General features: G+C 55.2%; 6 non-coding genes and 1 pseudogene across 6 annotated transcripts; 2 read left to right on the forward strand and 5 right to left on the reverse strand.

The window, feature by feature from the left end:
- Positions 1–2,360: 2,360 nt before the first annotated feature.
- TRNAP-AGG (transfer RNA proline (anticodon AGG)) lies at positions 2,361–2,432 on the reverse strand. The gene has a single exon. It is a non-coding gene; the product is annotated as a tRNA-Pro (tRNA).
- Positions 2,433–2,921: 489 nt separating this feature from the next.
- TRNAK-CUU (transfer RNA lysine (anticodon CUU)) lies at positions 2,922–2,994 on the reverse strand. Its single transcript has one exon. It is a non-coding gene; the product is annotated as a tRNA-Lys (tRNA).
- Positions 2,995–3,521: 527 nt separating this feature from the next.
- LOC112908989 (small ribosomal subunit protein uS8-like) lies at positions 3,522–4,145 on the forward strand (annotated as a pseudogene).
- A 3,294-nt stretch (positions 4,146–7,439) lies between these two features.
- On the reverse strand, positions 7,440–7,511 carry TRNAP-AGG (transfer RNA proline (anticodon AGG)). The gene has a single exon. It is a non-coding gene; the product is annotated as a tRNA-Pro (tRNA).
- A 1,316-nt stretch (positions 7,512–8,827) lies between these two features.
- On the reverse strand, positions 8,828–8,899 carry TRNAP-UGG (transfer RNA proline (anticodon UGG)). Its single transcript has one exon. It is a non-coding gene; the product is annotated as a tRNA-Pro (tRNA).
- A 2,416-nt stretch (positions 8,900–11,315) lies between these two features.
- Positions 11,316–11,388, reverse strand: TRNAK-CUU (transfer RNA lysine (anticodon CUU)). The gene has a single exon. It is a non-coding gene; the product is annotated as a tRNA-Lys (tRNA).
- An 850-nt stretch (positions 11,389–12,238) lies between these two features.
- Positions 12,239–12,311, forward strand: TRNAR-CCU (transfer RNA arginine (anticodon CCU)). The gene has a single exon. It is a non-coding gene; the product is annotated as a tRNA-Arg (tRNA).
- The last annotated feature ends 1,940 nt before the right edge of the window (positions 12,312–14,251 follow it).

The raw sequence follows: 14,251 nt of genomic DNA on the forward strand, positions 1-14,251 counted from the left end.
CGTGAACCAAACAGCAGCCCCTCCCCGCGCAGCTCCACGCAGACCGCGCAGTCTCCCGCCTCCGCCTGCGCCCCTGCCGCTCCTCCTGTGCCGGCTCCGCGGAGTCTGGCTCTTTTGTTTCCTCCAGAAGGGATCCCCTGCTCGGAAACGGGCTCGCTTCTCCTTGGGATGGATAGATTCGGAGAGCAGTGAGGGACTCCAGCTGGATCAGTCGGTGGAGCATCCGGCCGGGCCCCCCAGCTGCGCCGCTGATAAGCACCGGGCCTCCCCGGACCCCGCTTGACCAAGGATCCCACGGAGCGCAGGGCTGGGGGTGGGCGGCGGTGCCGGGAGACCACCCCGGCAGGCCCCCGGACGCCCCCCCGCAGGCCAAAGTCGGAGCCCTTCGGCCCAGGCCGGAGCCGCGGGGGGCGGGAGGATCCTATCCTGGACCGCGCCTCTCGGGGCTCGAGTGCGAGGAGGCTGAGCCCCGGACCTCACCGCGCGCGGCGGGGCGGCCCGAAGCTGGAGCCTCGGGGGTCGGGGACACGCTCCCTGCAATTTCCTTCAAACACCTCCGCCTGTATTCACGAAGGTTTGTAATTTATCCAAGGGTTAAAAAAATCAATCAATCAGCAGAATCCCAAGCCTCCTAAGATTCTCTCCCCATCCCCCTAAGAACTCCCGGGACCTCAGAGCCTGCCTCCAAATTTATCCTTTGTCATTCGTGCCACACGATTATCGAACGTACGGTCCATATTCGAATTTCCTCCCAAACCGCGCTTTATGGCTTAAAAAAAAAAAAAAAAAATCCAGAGCCGAATCAGAGAGCACACTTTGCATTAGTTGCCGCGTCTTCTAGTGTCCTTCGCGCCGCCTGTCCTGGCGATCGGCCCACAGGCCCACAGGGGGAAGCGGCAGGCAGGGAGGGCCGGCCTGGGAGGGAGGGGACACGCGTCTCCTGCACCGAGACAAACTAGGACGCTGTAGACGTGGGGTCCTGGGGGGGGGGGGGGGGGGCTGGACTGCTCGGAGTCTCCGCCTCTTTTTAAAAATTATTTGCATTTTAGCAGAAGGCGTGGGAGCAGGAGGCCCGAGGCAACACGCCTTCCAGAAGCAGCTGGAGGCCCGTGGGGGTAGGACGGGTGTATTTCTGTGCGCGCTCGCCTTTGGGGGACACAGATTCAAGGGGAACCCAGGAGCGGATCCCGAGCTTTGCCTTCGTCTCGCACGTTTCGGAGACTGGCAAATGCCCCCGATGCGACCGTGGCTTGGGGATCCACGCGCCCCTCTGCTTTTCCGCCTCCCTTTAAATGTAGCCAGGATTTTTTCTTTTCCCTCTCCCTAAAGCTCTTCGCCGCTTTTAAGTGTGCTTGTTTGTTTTGAATATCCAACATTTTCCGTTGTTTTTAGCTAAGCGGTTGGTTCCCCCAAATCCCGCCCATTTGTGTTACTGGAAACCACGAGTCCCTCCTGGAACGTGGTTTTTTTTTTTTTTTGTTTTGTTTTTTTTCTTTTTTCTTTTTTCTTTTTTTGTAGTAATTTCCTTAAAGCTGTTACCAATTTTTTTCAAAACAAAACAAAACAAAAAGGCTTACAGAGGGGGGGAAAAAGCCTTTAAAGCAGAGATGGTTGCCCCCAGGAAATCTAACTCTACAGGCAGCCTCGGGGCCCGCGTGGGTTCTGGAAGAAAGGACTTCGGCCCGAGCTACGGCCCGGCCCCGGGTGCCCGGAAAGCCGGGACACTGCACCCTTTGCGGAAAGCAGCTCTCAAGGATAGAAACTCTTTAGGGGTCAAAGTCAAGCCCTACCTGGACCTCCCATCTCCTGTACCTCACAGTCTGACGTTCGGACAGGGGCACAGGACCCTAGTCCTGAGCGCACTCGGACCCCAGGCCTGGAGCGCCCAGGTCAGGGGGACGGGAATAAGGAAAGAGGAGGTGGGGGGAGAAGGGAGGAGGGCAGGGCGCTCCGTCCAAGTACAGTCACCGCCAGCACTTCGGTATGTAAATTCCTGGGTGCTTAGCAGGGGGCCTTTGAGCGCCTCTGGGGAATGGCTGGCCTTGAACCCACAAAGGGGCGACTGCGGGGGTGAGCTGCTTCTCTGGGACTCCCCTTCCCCAACCACCAGCCCTGCACTGCCCCGGGGAGCGCCCTGCCCCGGAATGCCTGCACCGCGGCAGCCCTGGGCCTCCAGCTTTAAATTTTTACTTTTATTACTTTTTTTTTTTCCTGCTTTAAGTTTTTAAAGCAGCCGGAACCAGCTGGACGCTTTTAAAGTTTCTCTTCTCATCCTCTCGTGCCTTGTCCTGTCTGGTCGCGCAAAGGCTGAGGTCCGCGGGCGGTTTCAATTTCTAACATGAAGTCTACGTACAAAAGAAGGGCTCGTCCGGGATTTGAACCCGGGACCTCTCGCACCCTAAGCGAGAATCATACCCCTAGACCAACGAGCCACGGGGGTAGCTTCTTCCAGCTCTCCTTATGACTTCGTGGTGCCCCGGGGACCGGGATGAATGGGATCAAGGAAGTGACGTGGGAAGGGGGATTGGGACTTTAGACCCGCAGGGGAAGGCAGAGCTCAGGCGCCGGCGGGCGCGGAAGGAGCCCACAGGGTGGGGAGCAGCCCCTGACGCCCCCTATTCTGGAGGCCCCAGCGCTCACGCAACAACCAGCCCCCAGCCCGGCAGACTGTCCGTGCGTCCCCGCGGCAACGCGGGGTCACTTCGCAGACGATCCTCTCAGCAGCGAGCCCGCTGGTGACCCTCGGGCAAAAGCCAGCGAGGGCCGCCCGGTCGCGTGTCCCCACCCCCGGCAGCGTCGCCTGTCTTTCAATTCTAGGTCACTGGGAAGCCTTGCGTGGAAGGCTGCCCCCCTGTGGTGCATCCACACTGCCCCCTAATTGCCTCCTGCAGAGTTAAGCACTGCAAAGCAAGAAAACAAGCCGCCCAACATAGGGCTCGAACTCACGACCGCGAGATTAAGAGTCTCAGGCTCTACCGACTGAGCTAGCCGGGCACCCTTGGGCAGCGGGTGTAGATGATGTACTTATATGAAAGTGACGGGAACTAGGCTAAGTGATGGATTGGACCTGAAGTACCGGGGGCGGTTCAGTAGGGTCTCACCGGAGTCCCCCGCTGCAGCAAGGGCACTGCCCTCACCTCCCCACGGCCTCTAGCTGGGGAACTGGCCTGGGCCCGGTGGCCCCGCACCAAACCTAGTGTCAGGTGCAGTGAGGAGCACCCAGAGCAGCTAGGCGCAGGGGGGACGGAGCCGGTCGTGCAGGGGAGAAGGCTAGGGCAAGATGCACCACTTACTTTACCTCTTGACCCTGTGACGGACATCCGGATTATTTCCAGTTTTGGGCTGTTACAAGTATGTAACAGCTGTAAGCATCAGAGTATAGGTTTTTTTCTGGGAAAGATACCCGAAGGTGCAACCCAAAGATTACCCAAAGGGTCACATGGTAGTTACGTGTTCAGTTTTTAAAGAAACCATCATAGTGTTTTCCAGAGTGGTTGGACGGTCTTAAGCATCCACCAACAATGCGTGAGTAACCTCGTTTGTCTGATAAAACGTTCGATAGGAGAGAGCATCAGCATCCTTGTTGCATCTCCAACCTCAAAGAAAATGTCAAGGTTTCACAATCAAGGATGACGTTTGCTGTAGGAATTTGTAGATAATTTTGGCAAGTTATGGGTATTATCTCCTTTGGCTAGTTTATTAAGCATTTTAAAAATCATGAATGGCCCCTCCCGTCCACCCCCACCCCCCCCCACCCCCTCCCCCGTCTCTGCAGATGCTCTCAAGAGCATTAACAAAGCTGAAAAGAGAGCCAAACGCCTCTCTCATGGTTCTTATTAGGCCATGCTCCAAAGTCATCAGCCGATTTCTCACTGTGATGATGAAGCATGGTTACATTGGTGAATTTGAAATCATTGATGATCACAGAGCTGGGAAAATTGTTGTGAACCTCACAAGCAGGTTAAACAAGTGTGGAATGATCAGCCCCAGATTTGATGCACAACTGAAAGATCTAGAAAAATGGCAGAATAACCTGCTCCCATCCCGCCAGTTTGGTTTCATTATATTGACAACCTCAGCTGGCATCACGGACCATGAAGAAGCAAGACGAAAACACAGGGAAAATCCTGGGATTCTTTTTCTAGGGATGTAATTCATATGTGTAAATAAAATGCCTCAATGGACAAAAAAAAAAAAATCACGAATGGAAGTGAGGTTATATTGAATACATTTCCTTGGATTTGCTGCAGACATTAATAGATTTTCTAATGTCAGATCAACTTTGCACTCGCTAGGATAAACTCAACGGGGCCGTGGTACATTATCCTTCCTATATGTCCTAAAATTTAGTTTGCTAGTATTTTAAGATTTTACATCTATTTTCATGAGTGAGATTATAGATTATGTGGTTTTAAAATTATTTTTCATTTTGTCCTTGGTTTTTTTCTCTTTTTTAAGAGACTTTACTTATTTACTTATGAGAGACTCAGAGAGACAGGCAGAGGGAGAAGCAGGCTCCATGTAGGGAGCCTGATGCACAACTTGAACCCGGGACTCCAGGATCACGCCCTGGGCTGAAGGCAGGTGCTCAACCGCTGAGCCACCCAGGGATTCCCTGGTTTTTTATCTCCTAGTGTAGGCTCCATGCCCAGCAGGGTGCTTGAACTCACAACCCTGAGATCAAGTGTCAGATGCTCAACCTACTGAGCTACCCAGGGGTCTGCTGGCCTCCTAAAATGTGTTGTGGAGTGCCCTGTTCTTCTGTGAAAGATTTTATGTAAAATACAAATAAAAATTTTGTTTCTTGAATGCTTGGTAGCATGCTCCACTGCAGCCATCGAAGTCAAGAATCTTCCTTGGAGGGTAGTTTTTGATTAGTGATTCACTTGCTTTATTAGTTTTAAGATCATTTACATTTTTACTCCATTTTGATATCATTAAGGCATTTTTTAATTTTAAAAATTACATATATTTCTCTAAATTTTCACAGTTATTTAGCATATGTTTCTATCATGTAAGTTATGCAGTGACTGTGAAGTCATTCTTATCCCTAATATGTGTTGTGTATTTCTTCCTTTCTTTATCAGTTTTTGCAGAGTTTTATCAATAACTCTAGCTTTTTCCAAGATCTGCCTTCAGGATATCATGAATCTCTATAGTATGCTTGTTTTCTACTTTATTAATTTCATGTCTTATTATTTTTTCCTTGTTCTAACTTCTTTAAGTTTATTTTTGCTGTTATTTTCCTAACTACTTGACATTACTTTTCAAACTTTTTTTTTCTTTTCAAACCTTTTATTATATGCATCTAAGGCTATCAATTTCCCTCTAACTACAGCTTTAGCTATACCTTGGTATACAGTATTTTCATCATCATTTAAAAATATTTCTAAATCCCTTTGTAATTTCTTTCTTAACTCCCAGAACTTTTACAATTGTGTTGTTTAATTTACAATCATATTGGGATGTTTTAGGGTTTTGTTTGGTTTTGTATTATTTATTTTGACCTCTTTTTAGTTTACTTTCTCTCCATCTTTTTAACTGTTACATACATCTATTGAATTTTGTTTCAATTTTTTGTCTTTTTATTTTTAGAAGAATTTAGATATTTTGCATTTTTAGAGCATTTTCCATAGCTTTTGTTCTCAAAGATGTTTTAATTAGTCTTCATTTATTTATGCATAGTAAGGCCTGTTATAGTCTGTGTCTAATAATCTTAGCATCTGAAATCTTAGCAATCTTATTTCCATTGCTTTTTGTTCTTTGATTATTGCTCATGGTGCCTTATTTCCTTGTTGTTTTTGTTTGTTATGAGAGTTGCCCATTTTCCTTGTAAATTTCTTTGTGTAGGGAATTCTGAGACCTAGAATAAAAGTATATTTTTCCACAGACAATTGTTTCCTTCTGCCAGGGGCTCAAGGACTTACTATACCATTCATTTAATTTACCATTCAAATTAAATCTGCTACTTGAGGGGTTTTTCCCAAAAAATGGTCTTCAACTACACAGGATTGGGTTATTCACGATCCTCAGTTCATGGCACACTTTCAATCTCACTATCCTAAACAAAAAGGAAGACCAAGCCACTAACAGTTGTGCAACACCATGGTCCTCTCCACCACCACATTCTTTTGATTCCTTCTCTCCTGTATAACCATCCTTCAGATCCTGTAGGAGGCAGATGCTTTTGGCACACCTTGGCACTCTTCTTTCCACACATGCTGAAGACATCTGCTGGCAAGTACTGGCGACTCCACAGGACTTTCCCTGGGCCCAGGTGCCTGACAAGGGCGGAAATGCTGGAGGAGTTAGTGCTTCTCACCTGAGTCCCACTTTCCGCTCAGCCCCAGGTACTGAGGAAGTGTTGTGGGTTTTTTTGTTTTGTTTTTTAAGATTTATTTATTTATTCAGTCAGAGAGAGCGAGAGAGAGGCAGAGACACAGGCAGAGGGAGAAGCAGGCTCCATGCAGGAAGCCCGATGCGGGACTCCATCCCAGGTCTCCAGGATCACACCCTGGGCTGCAGACGGCGCTAAACCGCTGCGCCACCAGAGCTGCCCCTGTGGGAGTGTTTTATAGGAATTCGGTGCCTGGAGGCATCGCAGCCTCAAGGTTCTGCAGAACAGACGTCCACCCTTGTAGAGCTCCCAAAGCTTAGTCCCATGTATGAGATATTCTCTAACACAGTTTTAAAGCGTTAACATCTGTTTGACATTTGGGCTGATGGGACAAGGAGTGGGGATAGAACTACATGAGATCATAACCTCAGGCCAGCATGTCCACTCTTCTTCATAATGCTTAGATTTTCAAATTTCCCGGTGTTGGCGAGACCCGGTCCGCTTCTCGCGCGGTGAAGGTGACCCCAGTCCAACACAGCCGGAGCCGCAGGAAAGGGCAGAAGGACCCCCCCGCCCCAGAGGGTAGGCGCTGGGGGTCTGGGCCCCGGCAGGGCTGGGGGAGCCCCAGAAGGCCACGCCCAGGTGAGGAGTGCCGGGCTTCATATCCGCCCCCCACCCACCCCTCGCCAGGCTGCAAACGCCCAAAGTCTCTGGCCTCTCCTCGAGCTCCCAGACTCCTGAGCCGGGACCCGGCTGGGGGCCCAGACTTGCCGCCCCAAAGGCGTCAGCCTGGGGAAGAACGCGCTCCTAGAATGCACAGAGGAAAGCCTCTTCCTCCCACCTCGGTGCCTCGAACTCCGACTGACAGAGTATCCGGAGACAGGGCTTTGGCGCTCCGTGCCTCGAACTCCGACTGACAGAGTATCCGGAGACAGGGCTCTGGCGCCTGGGCCCCAGTTAAGAGTTTAAACGCAGTGGTGGGCGGCCCTCAGCCAGCCTGAGGCCTTTTCGGAGTTACCTTCCGCGGGGTCGAGCTTCGCTGTCTGGCGCAGAGGTCTCAGGCCAGATCTCTGAACCACCCGCATCCGGGAGACAAAAAGGAGGGCTCGTCCGGGATTTGAACCCGGGACCTCTCGCACCCTAAGCGAGAATCATACCCCTAGACCAACGAGCCCTGCTGGACATGTGCTCCAGGCTCCTCTTTGTGACCATGGTGGCATCCGGGGTGGGCCCCGCAGAGCCGCTCGGGGAGGGGACTCGGGTTTCAGGCTAGTGGAGAATCCGCGGGCGTGGAGGGAGGCGGTACCCAGGCCTCGGCGCTGCCGCTGCGCGCTGGCCCCGGGCCGCGAAGGGCGGCCAGCCCGGGAGGCGGTCCGTGCGCACGGCAGGCGCTGCTCCCGGCCGCGGCGGGGACCTCCGGGTCGGGGCGCAGGTGGACGGCTCCGAGCGGGGCGGCACCCGGAGGGCGCTTGAGCCGAGGTCGCTGGGAAGCCGCTGTGGAAAACGCTGCAACCCCACGGTGGGCACCCAGTGGGTGCTGACTGAACGCGTGCGGAGTGCAGGGAAGAAGCAGCTCCATCCGCCTCTGCCCCCCGCCCCGCCGCGCCCCGCCCCTCCCGGCTGCGCTCCCCCCTCCCCTCCCCTCCCCTCCCCTCCCCTCCCCTCCTCTCCCCTCCCCTCCCCTCTTCCGCCGCCGGCAAGAGCAAACCAAGAAACCCAGTTTCCGACGTGGGCCTACAGCCCAGGAGGCTGCCGCTGAGTCTCTTCGTTATGCTAAGCCAGCGGTCCCGCGCCAGGTGCCTCGGACGGGAGGGGCTGGCCTCCGGAGGGAGGTGGATCAGGCCACCAGGACCCCGCACCCAGACGGCTCAGGGATGCGCCCCTCTGCTCAGCAGGGGCAGGAGGCGGGTCTTCGGTCGTCGGGTCCTGGAGAGGACAGGACTGCGCCCTCTGGGCAGAGGGACTGCGTCCAGGGCTCGGGGGTCGGGTTCTGGGCACTGTGCTGTCTCTGTATCCTTCCCCGTGTCCAGGCGTGTCCCAACCCGCGGGGATCCCGCAGATCTGGGCAAGCGGGTTCGCTTTGTGCTGCCTGACCACCATCCCTTCGGATCCAGGGCGCGAATTTCCTTGCGCTCATCTGGGAAGGCGCCGCGGAACTGGAGGTCTGCCCACAGAATCCCGGGTCTCTCCTCCCTCCCCCTCCCCCTCCCCACACGCAAAAAAGGCAATTTAAGTTATAACTGTAGGGCTAACCCAGGACTTACTCGGGGATCCCCTCAAGTTAAGAGGACCTGTACCCCTAGGGCAACCAACGACGCACGAACCCTTGAGCACTCTCCTCCTACTTCCCGGAGTGGTCTCGTACCCGGGACCCCAGGCTCAGGGGATATATACTGTGTGCGCCTCCGGGCGCCCTATGTCCCCCCCACCCCCACCCCCACCCCGGGAAGAGCCATCTGGAGCCTGAGTCTGGAAGGGAAAAGATGGGGAGGGCTCGTCCGGGATTTGAACCCGGGACCTCTCGCACCCAAAGCGAGAATCATACCCCTAGACCAACGAGCCGCCACGCTTCAGTTCCGCCTCCTCCTGCAGCTGATGCAAGCGGAAATGCCGCGATGAGCTCGATAGCTCAGTTGTTAATGTGCGCACCTGGGAAGCGGGGTCGCGGGGTCGCAGCTGCTGCTAGCTCAGCCACCGGCCTCCGCGGGCTCCGCGTGGGCCCCGAGCCGGCCCTGGGGACAGCGCATCGCAGCTCTCCAAACCGCCGATCGCGCGACCCGGTCGCAGCAGCGCGCAGGGGGGGCTGGTCTCCTGCCCTCTCTGGGTCCAGGGAAGCAAAGGGAACCGCCGCAGCAGCCAGGGCGAACTGCGGGGACCCGGCCCGGTCACCTACGGGGAGTGATGCTCTGCCCCCCCCCCCCCCCCCAGTGCCATTCCTCCTGGGCTGAAGCCCTTTACATTGGCCCCGGGGCGGGCAGACAGGACTAAGACGAAATTCCCCCAAGTACTGAACGTTGGGAATTGGGACCCTCTACTTGAGTGATACCAGAGTCAAACTCTCTCCCATTGCGACGCCTGAGGACTGGAGCGTGAACAGCATCGCTGAGCGAGGAGAGGTTGGCAGCCGAAGGAGTTTCCAGGGGATACTCCTCGCTTAGAACGCCAGCGGATCAAATCCCCAGGAGCCTAGGTTTTCAGACTTCCTGGTGTTTTAATTAGGGACAGCCTGCTGTGTTCCCTCCCAGAGGAGAAAAAACCTTGTGGGATTCTTCTCAGGAACTTTGCTAACAAGGAGTGTAGAAGCCCATGCATCGTCGCCCTTAAAGAGCACTGGTCCTTGCTGTCCCTACCTGTCCTGGGTATGGGTGCTTGAACCGCTACTCTCCATGCTCTCCGCATCGGGAGTCCGAAGTACCCATGGAAGGCCAATCCTGGTACAAGGGGCAGATGCTCTGAGGGCAGGACCCAAGCATGGCTTCCTGGGTGAGCAGGAATCTGCTTTTATTACCTCTCACACTGTGCCTCCACAGGGCACTCTTTAGGCAGGAGTGTATGGCTGGGAGCAGAAAAACAACCCATGGGGACGGGAATCCTCAATGCTTTCATGGACCACAACTGGCATAAAAAGATCTAATGAATGTGAGGCTCAAGGCCATGAGGCTGAGAATAAGAGTATGGTACCACCTGAGCCAACCTGGTACCATATGGGTGTTTTCACTGAATCTCTGCATTAAAGCTGAGAATCAAATGTGACCAATGCCAGGATCTGGATCAGACTGTGGACATTTCCAGCCTCATTCATCACCCTCGACCCTGACCCCAAAGGTCAGCTGCAGGCTGAGACCTCTGACGGGTTTGAGGTGCCAGGTTGGTGTCCAGTCCTTCTCTGTGCCTTGATGAAATCCAAGGCTCACCTGTTGATGCCCACAACTCCCAGCACCGCCCTGAGGCTGCAGGAGGAGGGTGTGTCAGTCAGCTTGAGGTCACTCCAGGAGTATGGAAAGCTGAGCCCCTTTCTGGGGGTGTGGGGTGCAAAACAGGCCTGACCCCTTGATTCCACCCTCATTCCTTCAAAATAATTTGTTGAACTCCAACACTGAGCTCCAACACTGAGCCCTTGGGATTCAGCTCCTTCCCAGGAGTGGTGCAAAGCCAGGGTCTGCCAACTTGGGACAAGAGACTGTTCAGGTTCCTGCCAGAGGGGTCAGGAGGAGTGTGAAGTGGGGAGGCAGGAGAGACAGGGGAGGAGAGAATTGAGAGGGGCCCCCTGAACACGTGGGCTTCCACCAGCCCAGAGCTGCCTGGTTCAGGAAGGTGGGCTGGGGAGGGCAAGCAGGCTGGAAGCTCGACAGGACTGAATGCTTCAGTCTCAAGGTTCTGTTCTAAATGCTTTACAAAAAATATAAGTAATTTAATAACCCAAACAAACTTTTGAGTCATGAGCTGCGATTATCCCCACTTTACAGAGGTATAAACTGATGTCCTTGAGAGCCTGGGTCTTGTGGGTCCAGATCTGTGGAGTCCAGCTGGAAAATAGTGAAGCCTAGTCCTGTAACCCTGGGTTCCCAGGTGCAAGTTCTGATGCTTCCCCCTCCAACAGCCCTATCTGGGCCTACCCTGTGGCATGACAACCTTATCACCTACTCATAGATGGGTAGGATGTCCATCTCATTTAGTGTGACAGTTGGAGGCCCCACGGACTGTCCTGACTGACCCAAAGGAGACTCATGCCTATGAGTGAGTCAGGGAGACACACTCTGTAGGAGAAAAACCTAGACCTATATGGGCCTGCTGCTCTAGGCTTGGCTCTACCTTCCTATGCTTAAGCTGCCACCATCCCTAAAATATAGAACTCCCAAGAAGTGCCTCAGAATGTCTCCCTTGAAGGTAGGAGCTACACCCAAGAGCCATGTTTTCTTCTCCTTATAGAGTGAGCAACCAGGACGTTTGTTTTCTCTGAAGCTCAAAATGTCAGCCTTGCCCAAGGTGGGGCTCAAACCCACAACCCTGGGATTAAGAGTCTCATGCTCTACCAACTGAGCTAGCCAGGCACTCCGTCTTTGTTGTGAGGCCTCATGCAGCCTGGCTGCAGAGGCTCTGGGGTGTGACCCGAGGACAGGCCTGGGGCCGGGTTCCAATCCTCCCACTGTAGACGCCGCGCCCGGGCCTCCGCAGCGGAGGAAACGAGCCGCCGCCTCCGACCTCGGGCCTGGCGTTCTGGCGGCGGCGGCCGCGGTCTGGGCTAGCCGAGTCCGCACCTGGCGGTGGGACGAGGGGCCGCGCCGTCCGCGGGCGAGGCGGAAGTTCCCACTTCTGCCCCCACCTGGTCCTGTCCGCAGGTCCTGGGGTCCTTCCCACCAGGGTCCCTCTGCCCCCTCCGCGCGACGCGGAGTGAGGGGCACTTCTCCCGCAGCGACCCCCTCTCCTGTGGGCGCTATAAAGGGGAGATCCTTCCCAGCTTGTTCCCACCTGGACCCGACAGAATCGGGACACTTGGGGACGCCCACAAGCACCGCACCTTAAACCAAAGAGCCGGATGCTCGCCCTCCTCGCCGCAGAGAGGGGGCCCGGGGGGAGGCCCCCCACCCATACCACGAAGGGGAGGCGAGATTGCTCGTTGCTCGGGGTCCGCGGTCCAGTCCCGGAGATGCACACGCACGGAGGCTTCCGTGGGGGCGCGGCGGGGACCGGGCGCGGCGGCGGGGGCGCGGGGGCGGGGCCACGACTCTGCACCTGCTCCCGGCCTTCAACGAAGCAGCCGCACCCCAACGGCCGGAGCACCCACCCCGCTGAAGCGCGGCCCCTGGCAGCCGGGGCGCGCGAGGCCCGTGGCGCTGCCCACCCGCTCCCGGCTAGTGCGAGGGGGCGGTCCTGACCGCGAAGCCTGCGCCCCAGGGGCGCGCCCCGGTGGCCTAATGGAGAAGGCACTGGCCTCCTAAGCCAGGGATTGTGGGTTCGAGTCCCACCCGGGGTATGGTGGTTCTGTTTCGGCACCCTGGTGCCAGGTGGCTTCTGTTGTCAGACTGTTGTCAGCTACCCCAGAGAGCTGCACCTCCTAAGTTCCCCGAGGTTGGGGCGTGGGTGTTTCTTTATGCCAGTGAAGGTGAGAAAAGAAGGGCCTGGGCGGGCGTTGGGGAGGGAGCCCACCAGAGCGAGCTGGGGGTGAGGGGCGTCTCACAGAGCGGAAAGCACGCCCTGCCCTCAGCGGGTCTGGGTGCTGATGGGTGGAGGTGAGGGCAGAACTTTTTCTAGGCCACCACCCATTAGCCCTTTGGTTTAATTCCTGTGGCTTCCCGGTAAAGGGATGTGGGGTGGTCTTAATCCCTGGAATTTGAGTGGGAGGGGTGGCTTTTGTAGCACTTTGGAGGTTTGGTTGGGGGCCAGGAACAGAGTTAATGGATATGGGAGAAAGGCCCATGGACCATACCTGGCAGATCTTCCTCCCAATCTATGTCCAAATGCAAGAAAAACAGAAACATCTAGAAGAGGATGGCCACACATACCTTCAAATTCTGAGCCTTCTGGGGTCTCAGAATAAAAATCCCAAGAGCAGAATCCTAGACTCCCTTCCCTAAAACCCCACAACTCCTTAGAGGAGGGGGATCCACCACTGGTGACTCTCTTCATTGAGGAACGTGATCCCGGGGGGAAATTCTTCCACCAACAGCCTTGCCTGTTGAACCAGGACCAGGCTCTCGTGTCCCCTAGCAGAGCTGTGTCCCTAAGCCTCACTGATGGGGTGGCTTGGGGCATCGAGCATGCAGAAGTCCCCACAGATGCAGGTGCCCACTGCAGGGCTGGACCTTGGTGGCTGCAAAAAGCAAGCAGAAACATTATTTGATCTTTGATATTTCACTTTTTTTTAAATTTTTTTTTTTATTTATTTATGATAGTCACAGAGAGAGAGAGAGAGAGAGAGAGAGAGGCAGAGACACAGGCGGCAGAGGGAGAAGCAGGCTCCATGCACCGGGAGCCCGGCGTGGGATTCGATCCCGGGTCTCCAGGATCGCGCCCTGGGCCAAAGGCAGGCACCAAACCACTGTGCCACCCAGGGATCCCAATATTTCACTTTTTAAAAAAGATTTTATTTATTTACTCATGATAGACATGGGGGGGCAGAGACACAGGCAGAGAGAGAAGCAGGTTCCATGTGGGGAGCCCCCACAGGGGACTCAATCCCTAGGTCTCCAGGATCGCACTCTGGGCAGAAGGCAGGCGCTAAACCGCTGAGCCACCTGGGCTGCCCTGACCTCTGGTATTTCAGAAGAAGCATGGAGTGCATCATCCTGACAGAAATCAGAAGGCTAGAACTCACAATTATTGTCCAATTAATGACTTACTTGAATCAAGTTTTTTGGGGGAGGGCGCTTTGTCTTTCCCTCCCTCAGACCTGGAGACCACTTCGGTCACAAACCAGCCATGGAGCCCATCCATGGAGTGGACCGGGTCCACCGCCCAAAAGATGCAAGGCACAATTCTTTTTGGTACCCCCTTCCCCCAGCGCCCCCCCACCCCCCGCAGCCCACGCCAGGCCCCATGCATCTGTGTCCAAACCAGCCCCTCCCCCCCATAGCAGCAGATTTGCTCACTCCTGTCTGGGATGATGAGGTGGGGGAGGTGCAGGATAGGAGGTCCTGGGGCCACCTGTCGGCACCCCCAGACCTTTCCGGCTGCACTGAGTCGCTGGGTGCCTGGAGGGGTAGATTCCAGGCCAGGCCAGGCCTGCCTTAAGTCCTGACTTCGCCCCGAACTTTTTGGCGCCTCCAGAAATCTCTGATTAGGTGTGGGGTTGCTGAAGCTTTCCCAGCCAGCTCGGGGAAACCCTTAGTCTCAAGTGCGTAGAACTGAGCCCCACCTGGGACGTTGGATTTTCCGATGGCTGCTGAGTTAGTCAATCCCCCCAGTTTCGGATGC

The sequence above is a fragment of the Vulpes vulpes genome, chromosome 3 (assembly GCF_048418805.1).
Source record: "Vulpes vulpes isolate BD-2025 chromosome 3, VulVul3, whole genome shotgun sequence".
In the NCBI taxonomy this organism is placed as follows: Eukaryota; Metazoa; Chordata; class Mammalia; order Carnivora; family Canidae; genus Vulpes; species Vulpes vulpes.